This window comes from Ochotona curzoniae, unplaced genomic scaffold (genome assembly GCF_017591425.1).
Source record: "Ochotona curzoniae isolate NIBS_2020 unplaced genomic scaffold, NIBS_Ocur_1.0 contig_517, whole genome shotgun sequence".
NCBI classification, from domain to species: Eukaryota; Metazoa; Chordata; class Mammalia; order Lagomorpha; family Ochotonidae; genus Ochotona; species Ochotona curzoniae.
In genome coordinates, this window is record NW_024466454.1 from 3,551,904 (window position 1) to 3,569,420 (window position 17,517).

The window sequence follows — 17,517 nt, forward strand, 5'->3', positions numbered from 1 at the left end:
TATTAGGTACCTTCGCACTACTGTGCAATGCTTATCACCGCTACCTCTCTCCAGAACTCTTTCACCTGCAGAACGGAAACTCCACAACCATTAAACAACTCTTCCTCCCTCCCTTTTGCCTCCAGTCCTTGAAATCGAATAAATCTTTGCAGAATGAATGAATGAGTGATGCCACAAATGAATCTGACTCCATCCTCCACACAAAAGCTGGGAGTATGGTCCCCTTCTGCTGAACTCCCACGGTACTATCTTTACATTCTGTTCACACTTATTTTAATCTCAAATTATCTCCCTTCCTGTCCTCCATTATATTTTCCTTCAGGGCAAGAAATATGACATTTTTTTTTTTGCAAGGTTAAACATAGGTCCAAACGCTCACGTGTGGCCTGCCCTCCGTGTTGCTAGATCCACTGATCACCCCTGAATTCTCACCTTATAGCATCTGACATCAATGAACTGTCCTCAGTTCCACTCCTCTCCCTACTCTGCTTCTAGAACAGGACTCTCTCCAGTTTCTGCCCCCTCATTTGTTGGTTTTTCACCTTTCTGCCCCAGGGCCAGCTTGGCTCTCCTCTCTGGTCTGCACCCCTTTGGTCACTCCCTTGGAGATGTGTCCTGATCTTAAGAATCGAACACCACCTTTGTGCTGAGCTCAGCTCTCTCCTGTGAACTCTCGACTGATATACCCAGCTGTCAGTGTCAAGCAGTGTCAGTCAAGCTGACAGGAGCTCATCTCAGTAGGGCATGTTGGGCTGCACTCTACTTGAACCCCCTGGCCTCCCCACAGTGTCTCATCCATCTCAGCTGAAGATTAGGTGTTTGCAGGTGCCCGGACCAAAGGGTTAGAAATCAGTCTCATTTCTCTCTCCCTCTTCCTCCACCACCAATACTCAGCAAAACTGCTTGTTCTCCTTCAAGATATATGTGGAATAAGACCGTTTCTCACCTCCTCCACCAGTACCATCCTGGATTATTGCAACAGCCTCCTAATTGATATGTCTCTGCTTCTACCCTTGACGCCACTCCCACCTCCACCCAAAGGCTAGTGTTAATTGAGAAGGAAATCTGCTCTAACATGCATCAACTCATGTCATTTCTTTGCTTAAATCCCCTGAAAAGCTTCCCAGTGAGGTTCATGCCACAGGGATGGCTGGGCTTAGAAACACAGCAGCATCTTTGGGTCAGTGTCCTCTCATCCAGCTATTTCCCTGGTTACAGTCCCAATTAATTCCTATTATCTCATTTCTCCAAGAAAGGAAAGCTACTTTCCACTTGGTAGTGGGGGAGAGGGGGTTGGGACTCCTCCTTCAACTCCTCTTCTTCCTGTCTCCAGTTGGTCATTCAGTCTTGATTACCTGTTTGTCTCCAGACTCCATCACTGTCTTGCACCTCCCTGATGCTGTGGCTGTGGGTGAAGTACAAATTCTACTCAGCTCTGGTCTCAGCAGCCCTCCACTGAGCTCTGGCAGCTGCCTCCCACAACCAGTGTCACCACCTCCACTCACTCACTTTGCACCACAAGTCTGTACACTACCTGCAACGGTTTCAATAAGACCAAACTGTGGGGCAGGCACTGTGGTATAGCAGTTAAGCCACGGCTTTGTGAGGCTGCATTCCATATCTGAGTCCCTGGGATCAATTCCTGCCTTCGCTTCCAATCCTGCTTGCTGCTAATGTGCCTGGGAGGCAACAGAGGACAGCTCAGGCCCTTGGGTTCCTGCCAGCTGTGTAGGACAGCTGCATGAAGTTCCTGGCACCTGACTCTGGCTTTGCTAAGCCCTGTATTTGCAGGCAACTGGGGAGTGAACCAACGGCTAGATTTGCCTATCACTCCCTCTCTGTCACTCTGCTTTTCAAAAAAAAAAAAAAAATTAACAATAAAACTCAACTTTGAATAAGCCCTTCTGCTAAAAATTTTTCTATGTTCTTATGCTATTATATTATTGACTCTACATAGCCTGTTACAATATGGTTCCATCCTGGGTAGTCTTTTTATATTAAATAGACAGATAGATACACACATATAGATATAATAGATATAACTCATTTAATAAATTATTTATAATAAGCTTATAAATATATAAAACTATAATAAAATTTTATAATTTATTTTATAAATATTTTATTTATATGTAAGGCAGAATGAAAGAGATCTTCCATCTGCTGGGTTACTCCCCAAAATGGCTGCAGTGGCCAGGCTGAAGCCAGGAGTCTGAAACTGTGCCCATATGGGTGCAGAGGTCCTAGCCCTTGGCCATTTTCTACTGCTTCCAAAGATGCACTGGCAGGAATTTGGATCAGAAGTGGAGCAGCTAGGACATGAATCAGCACCCACATGGGATGCCAGTGCTGCAAGCAGTGGCTTTATCCACTAGGTCACAACACCAAGCCCCCTCTGTCTTCATATAAAAGCTCTGTGTGGACCAGCAGATATGGGCACATAATCCAGCCCATATCAGGGCATCCCCTCCTTGACTACAATCATTGGTCAAGGGACAGGCAAATCGCTGAAGCTGAGCCAAAAAGAGCCCCATTCTGGAAATGATACACAACCCAGAGAAGGGAGCTATCCTTTCACTGCGATTGTACGCTGAGGCTGTCAGGAGCTGGGTATCCACCGGAAAGACAGTCTGCCTCTGCAATAGGAAAGCCTGAAACCAACACACAGAACAGAAAGCAAGGAACCTGATGGACAAACTGCAGTGTCCACTCTGAGTCCAGACTTCTTCCTTTGGTTAACTCCTACAGCATCCTGCCCACTTTTGCCTGCACTAACCAAAGGCCCAAAAAGTCCTCCATGCCAATCCCTGTGTCTTTGCCTTCCCCTCGACCCCCATGCTTCCTCTGCCCAACATGCTCCTTGGCTTATCCCCCAGCAGCCAGACTTCTCAGGGGCTCCTTTCCTGAAGGGAAGCACTCTCAGGGTAGTTTTCCAGATGTGTCTGAGGACAGCTACAAGGTGCTCCTCTGTTGCACCCCTCCATCCCTCTCTGCATTTCTCATCTCACAGGTGGTTTCCCAACCTAGTTTCCTTGTACCTCTCCTCCCTGCCACATGGATTTGTCTTCCTGGTTTCTGCCCTAGCTCTGCACCCTCAGCAGGCGTCCTGCTTTCTCTACCATAGTCCCTACCAATCACTGCTCCATACTGCAGGCAGAGTGAGCCCCTAACAGCCCTGCCACCACCTGCAGAGTCAAACCCTTACTCTCTAAGGCCCTTCGCAGAGTAACTCCAGCCTAAACCTCTACACTTCTCCCAAACACTTCCACCTCTAAGAAGAAGGAGTTGACCTACTTCTCCCTATTCTACCTGTAAAGCATCACTCAAACCCCCCAGATATCACATAATGAAAACGAGAGCAGAAAAGGCAGATCAGTTCAAGGACCTCAGTACCCAAGGAACAACACGAGGCCAGCTTCCTATATTTTCTTTTCACCTCCTGCTTCCCAGACTTTAAAAAGTAGCACACTGGAAACACCAACACAGAAAATGTCCTATCAAAACCTTCCTGTGGGAGGACAGAACACATGCAGACAATAGGCACTCTATTTTAACCATGATTCTACCTGCACACACATCAGCAGAGTGCATGTGACATCTACAACAAATCTCCAGCTCCCAGGACACTTGTTGGTGAAGGCTGAATGCTCCTCCCCTACAACTGGAAGCAAGGCAAAATCCCCTCTCAGCACTCATTCAGCAGGGTGTCAGAAGTCCAGGCCAGCACAGCAGGGCAACAAGGGGGGGAGGAAGTAGCACTGAGTGGAAAGCAACCCCTATCTGAACATGATATGGCTATTTATGTAAAAAATCCTCGGGAATAAGCAAAACAATGCCTAGAATTAATTAGTGAGTTTAGCAAGGATGCTGGGTACAAGATAAAATACAAAATCAATTAATTTTCCATAGACTAGCAATGAACATAAGGACACTAAAATTAAAACTACAATTCCATTCACAACTGCTAAAGAAAAAAAAAAACTAATCATTCTACGGTTTAAACACACGAGTCTGTCTGTTACCAAGAGGCTAACTGCCCAGCACACAGTAGGCACGCAGTATTTGCCTAGACAGCTCATGGTCTACTCTTTTCAAGATGGACTTCATGCATCTAGTGAGGTCATTACCCTTTAAAAGTCAGCCTTGGTAGGACCAAGTTCACTCCCACTCCTACGCACTCATGGTTTATTTGTCAGTGATTGCAGACAGCAGGGATCGCAGAGAGCATATTGGACCCCTCCACCTGAAGACCCCAGCGGAGGACGTGAGATCCCTCACTGCCACGTGTGGGACAGGGAACCGCGGTGCCCACCCTCTGTGGGCAGGTTTACTTACGAGTGAAAACTGTCTATGCTTTAGAAAGGATAGGAAGTAAGACAACAGTCACTAAGTAAAAGCCAAAGCTTCAGAACGATCTTCATGCCTCTCTTTTCTCCCATCCTGCTACCCACGGCAAAGCCTGACCCGTTCTGGGTGTCGTCTGTCGCTCTCAACACATCTGAGTTCTTCCAATGACACCAACCACCTGCTTCCAGTTACTTCTCTGTCCTCGCCTTCTCCTCCCCACAGCACTCCAGCCACACTGGCAGTCTTCATCTTCCCCAAAAGCTGAGCACATAGCACACGTTGGTGCCTCATTCCCTGGGACACACATCACAACAAGCTCACCAGAATCCACTTCCTTTCTCAGGAGGGCACACAGCTACACTTCATTATCCACCCTGACCGGTGGGTGAGAGGAACATGTGCTTGCTTCTGACTGTTCTGACTGTTCAGGAAAAGCTTCCTGCTAACCCAGGGCAGCAACGCTAGGACTTCTCAGTACACAAAATAAAATGAAACTGTGTCGATGGGCTGAGATTTGCAATGTGCGTGATGTACCAATTGGCTCCCTTCTCAATGAGGCATTCTTCAACCACCCTGCTTAAAATGCTCCTGATACTTTTTAGCTGAGCTCCTCGCTTTATATTCTCACTGCCACACTGCAGTGTGCATTTGTCATCATTATGTTTTCTCCATTAGAATAAGAATATAAATCAAAAGGAAGAACTTTTGTCTATCCTCCCTTCATGATGGGTCTAAAACAGCTCCCAGCACATTGTAGAGAATCATGTAGTGCTGAATGCAGGAGTGAATGGAGCTTGGGTAGCCAAGGACAGAAAAGACTTGCTTGATCCCTCTTTAGGCTCACTTCTCCTGGTCTGTAAGTTGGGAGAATAACTGAGATCATGAACCTAAGTCCCTCAGGCGAGGCTCCATACCCACTCTGCTTCTGCAGTCAGCTCAAGGTCTGAGGCCAAGGCTGAGCTGTGGGACTCAATCACCACCTTGGCAGCGTCGGTTAGAGCAGCAGGTCGAGAGGGAGCAGCTGAACAGACATGAGCGTACACAGGTTCTCCCGGAACAAATCAGGGCCAACACCCAGAGGGTGAGATGTGAGAGCTGCCTAAAAATTCTCAGTCAATTGCCACAGGGCTGAGAAACACGACACGCAGCGGCAGGCACAGTGAGAAGCACGCTGCAAGTCGGCAGGCGAGGGCTGCTGTGGGGAGCGCCTCCCAAATAATGAGAGATCACTTTGTGCCTTTTAAGAAACAATTTTCACCGCAAAGCTTGAGAAGGGAGAGAGAGAGAGAGAGAGAGGCTTCTTGCATCATGGGGACAAGGTAATAAGGCTGTAAAAATGGAACTCAAATAAACCACACACGGAGCCCACATGGGCCCAATTTTCCAGGAAAAACAGCGATTGCCACAGCATTTCAGATGGGGGAAGTCACACTTGGGCCTCGGCTGAGCAAACAGCTTTCAGAAACCATTAGGCTGCAAAAAACAGCCACTGACTCTGCCAAACTAGCAGTGCCAGGTCCCACCTGCCCCCCTGTTGCGCATGCCTTTCTACAGAGAGGAGTACAACAGGCATGCCTCTGGCCCTCCTCCTTGCGCCCCTCACCATGGGATGCTCCAAGCCCAGGACATATGCTATCTGCCCACCTCTCAGCTGCTAGCGCTTGTTCTTTCCCCAGCACCGGCAGGACAGCATCGTGTTTTGAAGCCGAGACTCTGGATTCAGATGAACTTGATCTCATCTTGGCTCAACGGCAGTGTGATCCTGGAAAGTTGGTTAACAGCCATGCGTTTCAGCTTCCTCCTCAGTCTGTCCCTCATGGGACTCACTGTGCCAGCCCAGGTAGTCAGAGCTGTCTGCAGTGTGCACTGCACACCGTGACATGCAAGGCTCACTGTCCCATGCCCAGTGTTTGGGCTCAGCCCTATGCCCTTCTACCTCCATCTCCTCTCCCTCAGGCCTTTACCTCTGCAGAGTGGCCAACCCCCATTTGAACCTGTCCTTCAGGCACTGTCAAAAAGGAATCTCCTCTGTGAAACCTTTCTGAATTCTTCTGGCCTGGCCTGGCAATGAGATGAAATTTCTCTCCTCTCTGACAGAGCTGACTTTTCCCAGGGCCCTTTTTTCTTCATTTCGCTTGAAAAACCATCAGACTTTATTTAAAAACAAACAAACAAAAACCCTTGCCTCACTCTTTCCACAACCAGGCCAGCAGCTGCTCAGATACAAGGGCTAACCAAGTGGGCTCTACCTTACCCAAGCCATTACAGCAAGCCCTGAAGGGCACACAGGGCTGGGCAAGTGGCTATGGGGGAACTGATTAGCAAAGCTTAGAGCCAGGGTCTACATACCAACCACTGAGAGAGGAAGGCAGTCAAATCAACAAATTGGCAGGTGAGGGCTGCCTTTCTCTCACCCACAGCCAACCCAGATCGGAGGCTCCAAAAGAGCAGCAACCACACTGGCCACACCTGGCTGTCAGCTTCATTCTACCCATTTTCAAACAGTCAACAAAAAGCCGGATCCTTGCAGCAATCGTGCAGCCCGCTGCCAGTGCCAACGGCACCTCCCAACAGGCTCGCTGTTGCTTAAGGAGACACATTTCATTTCATTTTGTTTTGCTTCTTTTCTCAGAAATCCTATTTACTTTTCCTTGTGTTAGGGCACTTTAAAAACCACCTGTAAGAAGGATCACAGCTTGTTTCGTCATGATTTTAATCAAAGCGTCAGATGCAGGGAACCAGAACTGTTCAGTCCGCACAGGTAGATGGCTCCTTATGAGGCAGCACTGGCTCCTCTGCACACATTCTGGAACAGACAAGATGCGGACTGCTTGTATACATGCAGCCTTCTGCTTCCATCTAATTTCACATTATTGTTACCCTGCCTCTTCATTCACGAAGAACACAAAAAAGACTTCTTCTCTGTACTTGAAATACATTTTTAATATAGCTTTACAACATTCTTAAAAAAAAAAAGAAGAAGAAAGAAACTCTGATTCTCTATTGAATCTTGGGCCACTGCCATTAGCTAGATAAACGCTAACTTAATGAAATGATTCTGTAATACATAGTGAAGGCTTAATGTAGCATTAGCCGAAAGGGCAAAAATAAGATGCAACCTAGAAGCACCCTAACAAGCTGACGGCCTACTGAAGACATTCCCTTGATAGAACATTATGCAGCCATCTGAAGTGTGCATGGGGAAAGCTAGGGGGCCACAGAGAGGAAGGCTGAGCCAGCAACACCAAGAGTGAAGAGGCTGGGAATGGCAGGAATGACCCCAGTGGTCTGCTCTGGCCAAGGCAGGTTAGGCCCAGGGTTTGCGGTCAGATGCAAAAAAAGTGAAGGGGAAGCTGACAGGAAATCTCAGACAACGGAAGAGCAATGGCAGGAGCCACAGGATAATGAGAAGCCAGGCACAGATCAAGGCCTGCCTTGGGATGGGAGATAGGAAGGCTCTATAAAACCCAGATCCTCCCAGGAATTCTGTCCTGGTGCAGGAAAGGGGAATAGGAGGAGTCCTCCTTCAGTTTGTAGGACCAATCACTCCTGGGCTAGGAGAACAATCTCCACGACGTGACCACAGCACTTCCACTTGGCTGCTCAATCCTTCCCAAGTCTCTGTGACTGATCCCAACCCAGGGCAGGACAGATTAGGTTTGTTCACCCTCTCACCTGAACTCCAAGAGACTGAGCATCTTAGCTGAGGACTTCAACTCCTCTGTTCCCGGCACCTGTCGGTTTAGGTCCCAGATGCAATCATTCCACACTGCCACCCTGCAGCTGTCAATACTGATCTCCCAGAGCACGACCACTGGGAGCCACATGTAGGTTCCAGGGACAGCCCTTCTTCTGGAAGAGAAGATGCAAGAACAATCTTCCTGACTCCCAGGTCCCCTGGATTCCTATCCTCCTCACTCCCCATCACAGCCTCTAGTGTGGACCTCTCCTGCCAAATACAAGAGGTCACCATCACTGCCCTGGCATTTAGGGTCCTCCCTTTTGTGGTTCCAAACCACCTACTTCCATATGTCTCATTGGGCACTACTCCTCTTCCCCAGTTGGGCAGGGCTGTTCTTTTCCTGACAGCAACCCAAGAAGAAGTATCCCCCCAAACTCCTTAAGGACCAACTCAACCCTCTTCTTCTGCTCTCCTTCTCCCTTGTTAACTTCCAAACACATGGGTCTCACACCAGGTCTCTGGAAGACCACAACTTCTTGAGCTGGAGTGGCCAGAGGGAGAGATGCAGCCAACACATGCTGCATCCGATGGACTCTTCTTCCCAAAATTCACCATGAAGTATACCATTGGAGTATGCTATTCTGGTGCTCATCACCATCAGGGAACAAACATTCCACAGTGAGACTGGACATAGAGACCCTGAAGTGGTCCTCATGGGCTCCAGAGCATCCTGCCTGCCAGCAACAAGCACTTCCCAAGCTCCTACTCTGTGCCAAGGGGTGGTGGGCGCTGGGCACCTGAGGTACAAATCTCAGTGGGCCACTCTTTGGTCTGCAGGAATCCAGATTAGAGTGGAGGAAAGCATGAGATAAACCCTGCCACAGAGTGATAGACACCAACCAGAGGAGGAAGGCCCGGAGCAAAGAGAGCAGAGGACAGAGTTGGCAGCGTGTTTCACCCAGCCTGAGAAGGGGATGGAGAAGGCATAGAGGAAGCCACATGCGAGCTGATTCCTGAGGGCTAACCAGCAAGCACGGCAACACAATGGTGGCCAGCATCTGCTGGTGCTCATGGCTGCCTCGTGTTCTGTCAGCACCTGACCTGCTTTGAGACGAACTCACTCCATTACTGAGTCTTTATTGCCAGAAACTTAGCTAGACCCTGCAAACACATCACTGAACAAAAGAAACGTGACTTCCTGTGGTCACACAGTAAGGGGTGTAGTGTGTTAGCAGTCAACATGCTAAGAGGGAAAATAAATCAGAAAGGGAGGAGAGGAGACACATGGGGCTGGTGAACTTGGTGGCACATTTGCAAACAGGGCGATATTTAAGAGGAGACTTGAAGAAGGTGAACGAACAGGCAAACAGACTCCTGGGCCCAGGCAGTGGGCAGCCAACAGGAAGAGCTGGAACAAGCAGCTATCTGAAGAATAGGAAGGATTCTGTTATTGCTGGAGCGGAGCAGGCACGACCAGTGCGGATAACTGCCTCAACTGTGCACTGCCTACGTCAGAGGCACCACTGACACGCCCCACACTGAGCTGCACAGAACCCAGCGCCAACAACCATACATATTGGCCCTAAGGTGGGAGGTGAGGTCCAAGATGCCCCAGGAGGCTCTGTGGCCCACACGAACATTCAGCTTTTCCTCCCTGCAAGACAGGAAGTTGCTGTGGAGAGGACTGAGCAGAGGACTGTCCTGAGCTGATCCCATCATCACAGGGCTCCTGGGCAGAACGCAGGGGGTAGTGGGATAAGGCTGCTTTGGAGGCTCTGACAAGGTTCGCACTCAAGCCTGCACCATTTCATCCCCACAGAGCCATAAAGCAGACTCATTCATCATCTTTCGTACATCACAAGATTGAGGCTGGTGGTTGTATTGTAGCACAGTGGTTAAGCTGCCACCTCCAACCCCAGACTCCAATGTGGGGTGCCAATTTGAGTTCTGACTGCTCCACTTTTGATCCAGCTTCCTGATATTGTGCATAGGAAAGCAGTAGAAGATGTCTAGGTCCTTGGGCCCCTGCCACCGTATGGGAGACCTGAATGGCATCCCAGGTTCCTGATTTTAGCCTGAGCCAGCTTTGGCTTTTGCAGCTATTTGAGGAGCAAACCATGGCATGGAAAATATTTTCTCTCTCTCTCTCTCTGAAACTCTGCTTTCCAAATGATTAAGTACTTCCTAACAGCAACAGAAAGACTGTGACCCAAGAAGGATCTAGTCACTTGCCCCAGGTTGCTGGGGTCACGGGCTCAGCAGTGGCTGAGCTGCCACGACTGGGGAGCAAAGAGGAGAGCATTCCAGGTAGAGTAACTGCTGTACTGGGCAGGACCTGGCACACTTGGAGAAGGATAGGCTCATGGCTCAAAGGGACCAGGGCCTGAGAATAAACAGCACAGGCAGCTGGCAAAGGCCTGTGTGTGTCCTGCTCACTGCCACTCACACCAGCAGCTCCACCCAGGTACTCCTCCCTGAACCTGAGCAGCTGCCTCCCAGCTTATTCCCCTGGTCCAGTCTGGTCCTCCCCACTTCCGGCCACAGGCAGCCGCCAGAACCAGCAACCAGGTGTGACTGTCCTGCTCTCAACACGCTGGGACTTCCCGTCATGCCAGGCACACAGAAGACCCTCCTCTGATGCTGAATGAACAGACGGCTCCCACATCAGCACTGCCTGACCTGGGCTTGTGTCATCTTAGACTGGGGGAAAAGGATCCTGCTTCTTCCTTGTCTCATTAGTGGAGACAGCAACTCCACACTCAGGTGCAGCCAAGAGTGGCTGAGCCAGACCTGGGCCTGTTGGCCATGCTAAGCAATCAAAAGGGGCTGCTCAAATGATCAGAGGGTAATGTGCAAATCAAAGTGTTTTTGTTTGAATAAGACCCCTTACTCCGGAACAAATGACTTGATCTTGAGCAGGCTGCAGCATCCAGAAGCCATGCCCAAGCCACAATGACTGTGGAAACACACAGCAGTTATGGCACCCTTGGGCCAAGCAGCATCCACAGCCTAAGCTCCTGACACCATCTGCACAGGAAAGATGGAGCACAGGGTGACACGGGACCCCAAGGGCTCAGGTACCATATCTGTAACTTTATGGCAGAACCCAAGACGGAGCATGGTGAATCCCAAAGTAATCTTGAAAACTGCTTACAAACCATGAAATCAAGGGGCAAAGAAAACTTGACCAATTTCAGCCAGGGGCTATTCGGCATAGTCTCCCAAAGAATGAATGCCAACTCCAGGATTAACATCTGGGCCCTCTGAGCGTCACCCTCAGCCCTGAGTCCTTCATACAGGTCAGGAAAAATATATAAACAGGCGTCCTGAAGAAGCCGTGGAAACATACATTATGATTATGAGAATTTCTGTGCCAAAGTAGACTTTTCTTCTTTTGTGTCTTCATCTTTTGAGATTTATTTTTATTTGAAAAGCAGAGTTACAGATAGAGGAGAGAGAGAGAGAGAGAGAGAGAGAGAGAGAGATCTTGTATCTGCTGTTTCACTCCTTAAATGGCTACAACAGCTGGAATTGTGCTGGTCTGTAGCCAGGAGTTTATTTCAGGTCTCCCACATAGGTGCAGGAGCCCAAGTACTTGGACCCTTCTCTGCTGCTTCCTTATGTACATTAGCAAGAAGCTGGATCAGAGTTGGTGTGGCAAGGGCTTGAACTGGTATCCATATGGAATACCAGCACTGCAGGCAGAGGCTCAACTCACAATGCCACAGCCCCCATCCCAAAGTAAACTTATCTTCTAATTCCGTAAACTTTTTAATCTTCTAACCATAAATCTTCTAATCTTCCATAAATCTTCTGAAGTGTTGTGTAAAGAGAGTTATATTTGAGAAGCAGATAGGTAGGAGAGGAAGAGATACAGAGGCAGAGATAAGCTGTCTCACTCCCAGACCCTCAACATGCCCAGAGTAACCAGAGCTGGGCTGGCCAGGAACTCAATCTAGGTATCCCACAAGATGGCAAGGATCCCATCACCTACTTCCTCTTAGCACTTGCATTGGCAGGAAGCTGGATGTGGGAGCCAGAGCTGGGAACCAAACCCAGGCACTCTGATAAAAGTTCACTGAAGATACCAAAAGGTGAGCTACTAGAGGGACACGGAGAACTTAGAGCTCATCAACACTTGAAAATACTAGGAGCAAAACCACAAGTTCGTCTTTATTCCAAGCCACAGCCTACATGCCTGCATGTTCATGTGTGAATCAGCTTATTACTCTGCAGAAAAGACAGCGATGCACTGAGGCGGTCCAGACACAGGTAGTGGAGTGACCACAAAAGCCGGCCCTAAGCTCATGCCCTCAGTGCTGATATTCCATCTCAAGGCCCTGATCCACATCAGGCCAACCAAATGGAAGCAGCTAAGCCTTCCCAAGAGCACTGCATCCATTCTTCCACATCAGAAGGTCCAAAGGATGCAGAAGGCCTAGGTCTTGATTCAAGACACCTAGGCTTCCAGCTCAGTTCAGAACCTCTTGCTCCACTACACAGATACTTTGTCACCATCTCAGGGGCCATTAAGTCCGTAGTTTCTTTCCCATGGACTTCCCTGTTAATCACCTCTCTCTCCCACTAGAAAAGTTCAGAAAAGTTCCGTGAGTGTCAAGGTCAGGTCCGCCTGGCTCAGCACTGCACCCCCAGCTAGTGTCTGGAACACAGGCTGCCTGCCTTATCACCCATCTCAGTAGAGGAACACACAGGCTCAAGCACTACAAGCTCATCTTCAAGAGCAACATCCAACCTCCCCTTGGAGAGGTCGCTTTCCAGGCGCTTTCTCCAAAGCTCTGCAGCCAGCTCTGTGCAGGTCTGACCTCTCTCTCCTCTTCACCCAGGCCCAGCAGCACCACTCTGGCCACTCATGGAGCAGTGACAGAAGAGAGGCAGGAAAGGAAGGCCCACAGGGTACTCTTCAGCCCACAGGGTACTCTTCAGCCTGCAACAATGTGGGAGTAGAAGCTTCAGCCAACTCTGCGAAGTCATAAATAGGAAAGAGAACATCAGAAATGGAAGGGGCCTGAGAGAGCCAAGGGCAGAGGCATCCAACCCCAGGACAGAGGCAGCAGCCCTGGGGTGCACATGATAAAGGTACAAAGGAAAAGGGAAAGTCGAACAGGAAAGCTACAAAAGTCACTCCGTAAGTAATCAAGGCTAGTCCAGGTCCAGAAGGGAGCACGGAGCCATCTTTCCTAATCTATTGTAACCCACAGCTTGTTGGTTTCCAGAAGAAAAGCATCCTTGAGATAACAAAATCTTTAATGCCTTAGGAAAGAATCTAGATATGGCTGAGACAGTGGAGAGGTTAACAGCCCAAGCCAAGCCACCACAATGATCAATTTCTGATTTGGCTCAAGAATATTGATTTGTGGGACTAATTTCTGATTGCCTCTTAATGATTACAGAAATATACCCACTCATGACTAAAAAATAGGAAGCCACAGAGAAGGAGCTGAGAGTAAAAATCACCTCTAATGTAACAACGGAAAACCACTGCTAGTATCTGGGGGTATTCCCCCTCTGATGAGGAAGATTGAAGACTTGAGAGCACACAGGGCATATGATTTCAATTCCTGCTTTCTTTCTAGTAAAGATGATCTAAAAGCACACCAAGAAAGTGGACTACTTCAAAAGAGTTCCGAGAAAACACATTCACCTTTAAAGATTAAATAGCAAAATGAGGGATCACTGTTGTGGCATAACAACACCCGTTCTGGCTCCTCCATTTCCACTTCAGCTCCTCACTACTGTGCCTGGGAAAGCAGCAGCAGATGATCCAAGTCCTTGGGCTCCTGCACCCATGTGGAAGACCCAGAAGAGGTTCCTGGCTTAGAACCTGCCCACCTTTGCTGTTACAGCCATTTGGGAGTGAGGTCTGTCTCTCCCTCTCTAACTCTTCCTTTCAAATAATTAAATAATAATAATAAATAACAAACTGGGGCCCAGCGTGGTATCCTAGTGGCTAAAATCCTCACTTTGCATGTACCAGGATCCCATATGGGTGCTGGTTCTAATTGTGACAGCCCCGCTTCCCATCCAGCTACCCAGTTGTGGCCTGGGAGAGCAGTCGAGGACGGCCCAAAGCCTTGGGACCCTGCACTTGCGTGGGAGACCCACAGGAAGTTCCTGGCTCCTGGCTTCATATTGGCTCAGCTTTGGCTATTGTGGCCACTTGGAATAAATCATCTGATGGAAGATTTTCCTCTCTGTCTCTCCTTTTCTTTGCATATCTTGCTTTCCAATAAAAAGAAAGTAAATCTTAAAAATAACAAATGAATAATAGAAATTCTGCATGAAGTTTAAAAAAACCACAGCAAACTGATTATTCCATTCCTCCCATTTCCCCCACCACAAACAGGGGGAAACATCTACAGTTAAAATAGAAACGGCCCATGTGATAGAAGAATCAAGCTTGTTTTTACATCCTCCTACCTACATAACACTTTTTTTTCCAATAAACATTTCCTTAAACAAACCACACTTCTCTCCAAATAAATAAATAAATAAAATCTTACAATGTCATCTCATGATTATGAAGAAATCATGTTTTGATGGTGTTAGGAAGGCTTTATCTGTCAATCTTCCTGGGATCCCATTCATTTCAAAATGATTAGTTCCCATCCACAGACTCTACCTCCTGCTTTGTTGCATCACAAAGGAGGAGGCAAATGACCACACCAAGAACCTATTAAGCATTCTGTGCTTCCCAGGCAGGAGCTGCTGCCCTGCCAACCGCCCCCATTCTCACTGGATGCCTGGGTTTACCTGTCGACCCGAGATCTTCACCACTATACAGCAGAACATTTCTGCCTGGGATGAAAGTCTCCCTGATACCATGCTTTTTTTTTTCTTCTGCCTCTTGTACTGTTTCATTCAACCAATATACCTCAGCCAGGCACTGGGCTGGGAGCTGGGAACGCAGGCTGAATAGCAGAGCCACGGAGCCCGTTTCCATGGAGCTGTAGTTTGCAGAATATTTCCCCATCCATTAGCCGCACACTAAGCCTGGGAGGCAGAGAAGGCCACCACTGCAATTCGCATTTTCTAGATGATGAAACCAACAATTGTTTGAGTATTTTTGCCCCAGGTTATGAAGTGATAGGGCTGGACTAAAACCTGGGTCTTCCAATTCCTGGTCTAGGGCTCTTTCTACTGTGCAACTCACACTGGTGAATTTCCTCTTAAGGACAGCTCCTTGGCATTGGGGTTATGCACACTCCCCACAGCACCTGAGTGCTCACTGACTTCTTGGGACCTGAGCAGTGAGCTGTCCCGATTTCCTGATGGCTGTGCAGGTCCTGGTTTCTATGGGTCAGCCTCATCCTGATTCTTGACTCAGGCATCTTCCTGGCTGTGCTGGCTCTGTTTCAAACTCCACTTGTACATCTCCTATTTGCCACCACACTGGAGCAGACTATTTACTTCTGCCAATATTCGTTCTTTCTTCTACCCCTTAAATCAGATTTTTGCAGAATTTGTGGCTTCCCAATTAAAGATATTCCCCAGTCACCTGTGCAGCTGTAGGTAACCACACAACTAAGTGTTGGCTACTGGTAAAACAGAATGCGCCTCTTCCAGGTCTTAAGCTGACTGAGAGTACATCTCCCTCTGCTTCCCCAAGGAGATGGCAAACTGAAGTATTTCCCTTCAGTCATCTAGGGGAAGCCACAGGTTGGAGATGCCAGATATGAACCAGCATCCCTTCTGGACTGGCAAAGGACAGATCAAGCAAGCCACTTGTACCTTGTTGCAACTGCTGTGCCTGCTGGACATATTATCAGAGCAGGTTGTTGCCCTGAATCCCAGGTAATACAAGAAGCTTGAACGAGACCAGTTTTACACCCTTCTAGCAAAGTCTGGGCTACCAATTAAAAGCAGTAAAGCCTATGTTCAAAAACCATGTGAGAAAGTGTTCTACTCAATTTAATTTCACAGAAAACTTTTTAAAACTGAAAACCCCAGGATCTCAAATGCAATTCTTGTTTGGGTTACAGGAAAAAAAGCAGAGAATCCGGAAGAGAAAATGAGCCTCCTACAGTCAACAGCCCTAGGTGACAACCACAATCGGTCCTCCTCTGTCAGCAGTTTGTTCTATTCCCAGAAAAGGGACCGAGAGTAGAAACGATGGGAGTCAAGACTGGTGTCTCCATGGAAACGGTATTGTAATAGGAGCTTGTGTTCTTGGCAAAGAACTCAATGGTCAACTTTTTAAAAGAAATTAAATACACTTCATGGTTTATTACCTACTAAAATCTTGGGATTTATAAAGCTGAAAGGGCTGTGTGACCAACATTATACCACAAAAGATACAAGCATACTCAAAGCTTCTGAAAAATAGAATTAAACATTAACTTCATCGTATAAAGATAATGGCTTACTAACTTCTTGGTAGGACTGGAATGTGCTACCTCCAGCATCACTGGTCACCAGATAGGGGGTTATTTATGCAGAAACCCCAAGCTATCTTGTGCATCATGCATTTTCCATGAACTTTCTGGAATCCATGTACATGTGTGTTCTGTACCAAAGTCAATGCAGATCAATTAAACTCAACATAACTTGATTTAATACTCTACAATTACAGTATTTAGCATGTACTCTGACTTAGTAACAAGGTAGAAAATAGAGTGTTTGACTTCAACAATTCCTATGAACTTGCAAAGACAGTGAATCAGAACCTGTATGAACACCATCAATGGGAAGAACAATGAGGAAACTTGGGCAAAAAGTCAGAAAAGCAACATTTACCACTTAGCTCTGCCATCAGAACCTTGAAGATTTGCTTAATTTTCTGGGCTGTTTCCCCACCTACAAAAAGGGGATGTCCTAATACCTGTCTCATAGGGTGGTGAAGTCTAAAGAAGAAATCACATACATAGAACCCACTTCACACATCACACAATGACATTTCAGTAGTATGCTCATCAGAATCTTGGGGCCTTGGAAAGGCTTTTGGCCAGGAGACCCTGTCAAGCATTATCATGCAAACTTTGAGCATATAAGCTACTCAGTCACTCTGAAAATCTGACCTGGAACAATCTCTTCTGCTGACTTTAAAATCTCCCCACATGCATTAGCTCACAAGAGTTAGTCTTTCTTCTGCATTCATCACAGTTATCTATTTGCTCACTAGTGACAGAGCAGCTGGCAAGATTGTCAGTTACGGGTTGTGAGGGCGAAAGAACTGCAACAAGCAGAGGCCACTCCATGGACACACATCACTCAACCAGAAATGCATTCTAAAGACATACTGAGCTGTCAAAACCAGTCACATGGAGGCATGTGGGGTGCAGGAAATGCAGGAGGGAGACTGCAGCAGTTTCAAGCACACGCTCTGGAGTGAAACAGAACCAGGTTTGAACCAAGGCTTTTCCACTTACAGTATATGATCTGAGTCCCAGGCTCCCTAACTGAAAGATGGGATTGAGGCTGACCACCACACAAGGAGACCATGGGGATTCAGCAAAAGAAAGCAAGAATGT

General features: G+C 47.8%; 1 protein-coding gene across 11 annotated transcripts in view; it reads right to left on the reverse strand.

Annotated features, from left to right (window-relative positions):
• Positions 1-17,517, reverse strand: part of ARNTL (aryl hydrocarbon receptor nuclear translocator like) — a 106,569-nt gene that overhangs the window by 77,196 nt on the left and 11,856 nt on the right. Inside the window, exon 1 of one of the 11 annotated variants that reach the window (XM_040989080.1) lies at positions 5,992-7,281. The exons of the other annotated variants lie outside the window; for them this stretch is intronic. The gene's annotated coding sequence lies outside the window, so the exon portion shown is untranslated. Of the gene's footprint in view, positions 1-5,991; positions 7,282-17,517 lie in introns of those variants that run through there. 11 annotated transcript variants of the gene reach the window in all.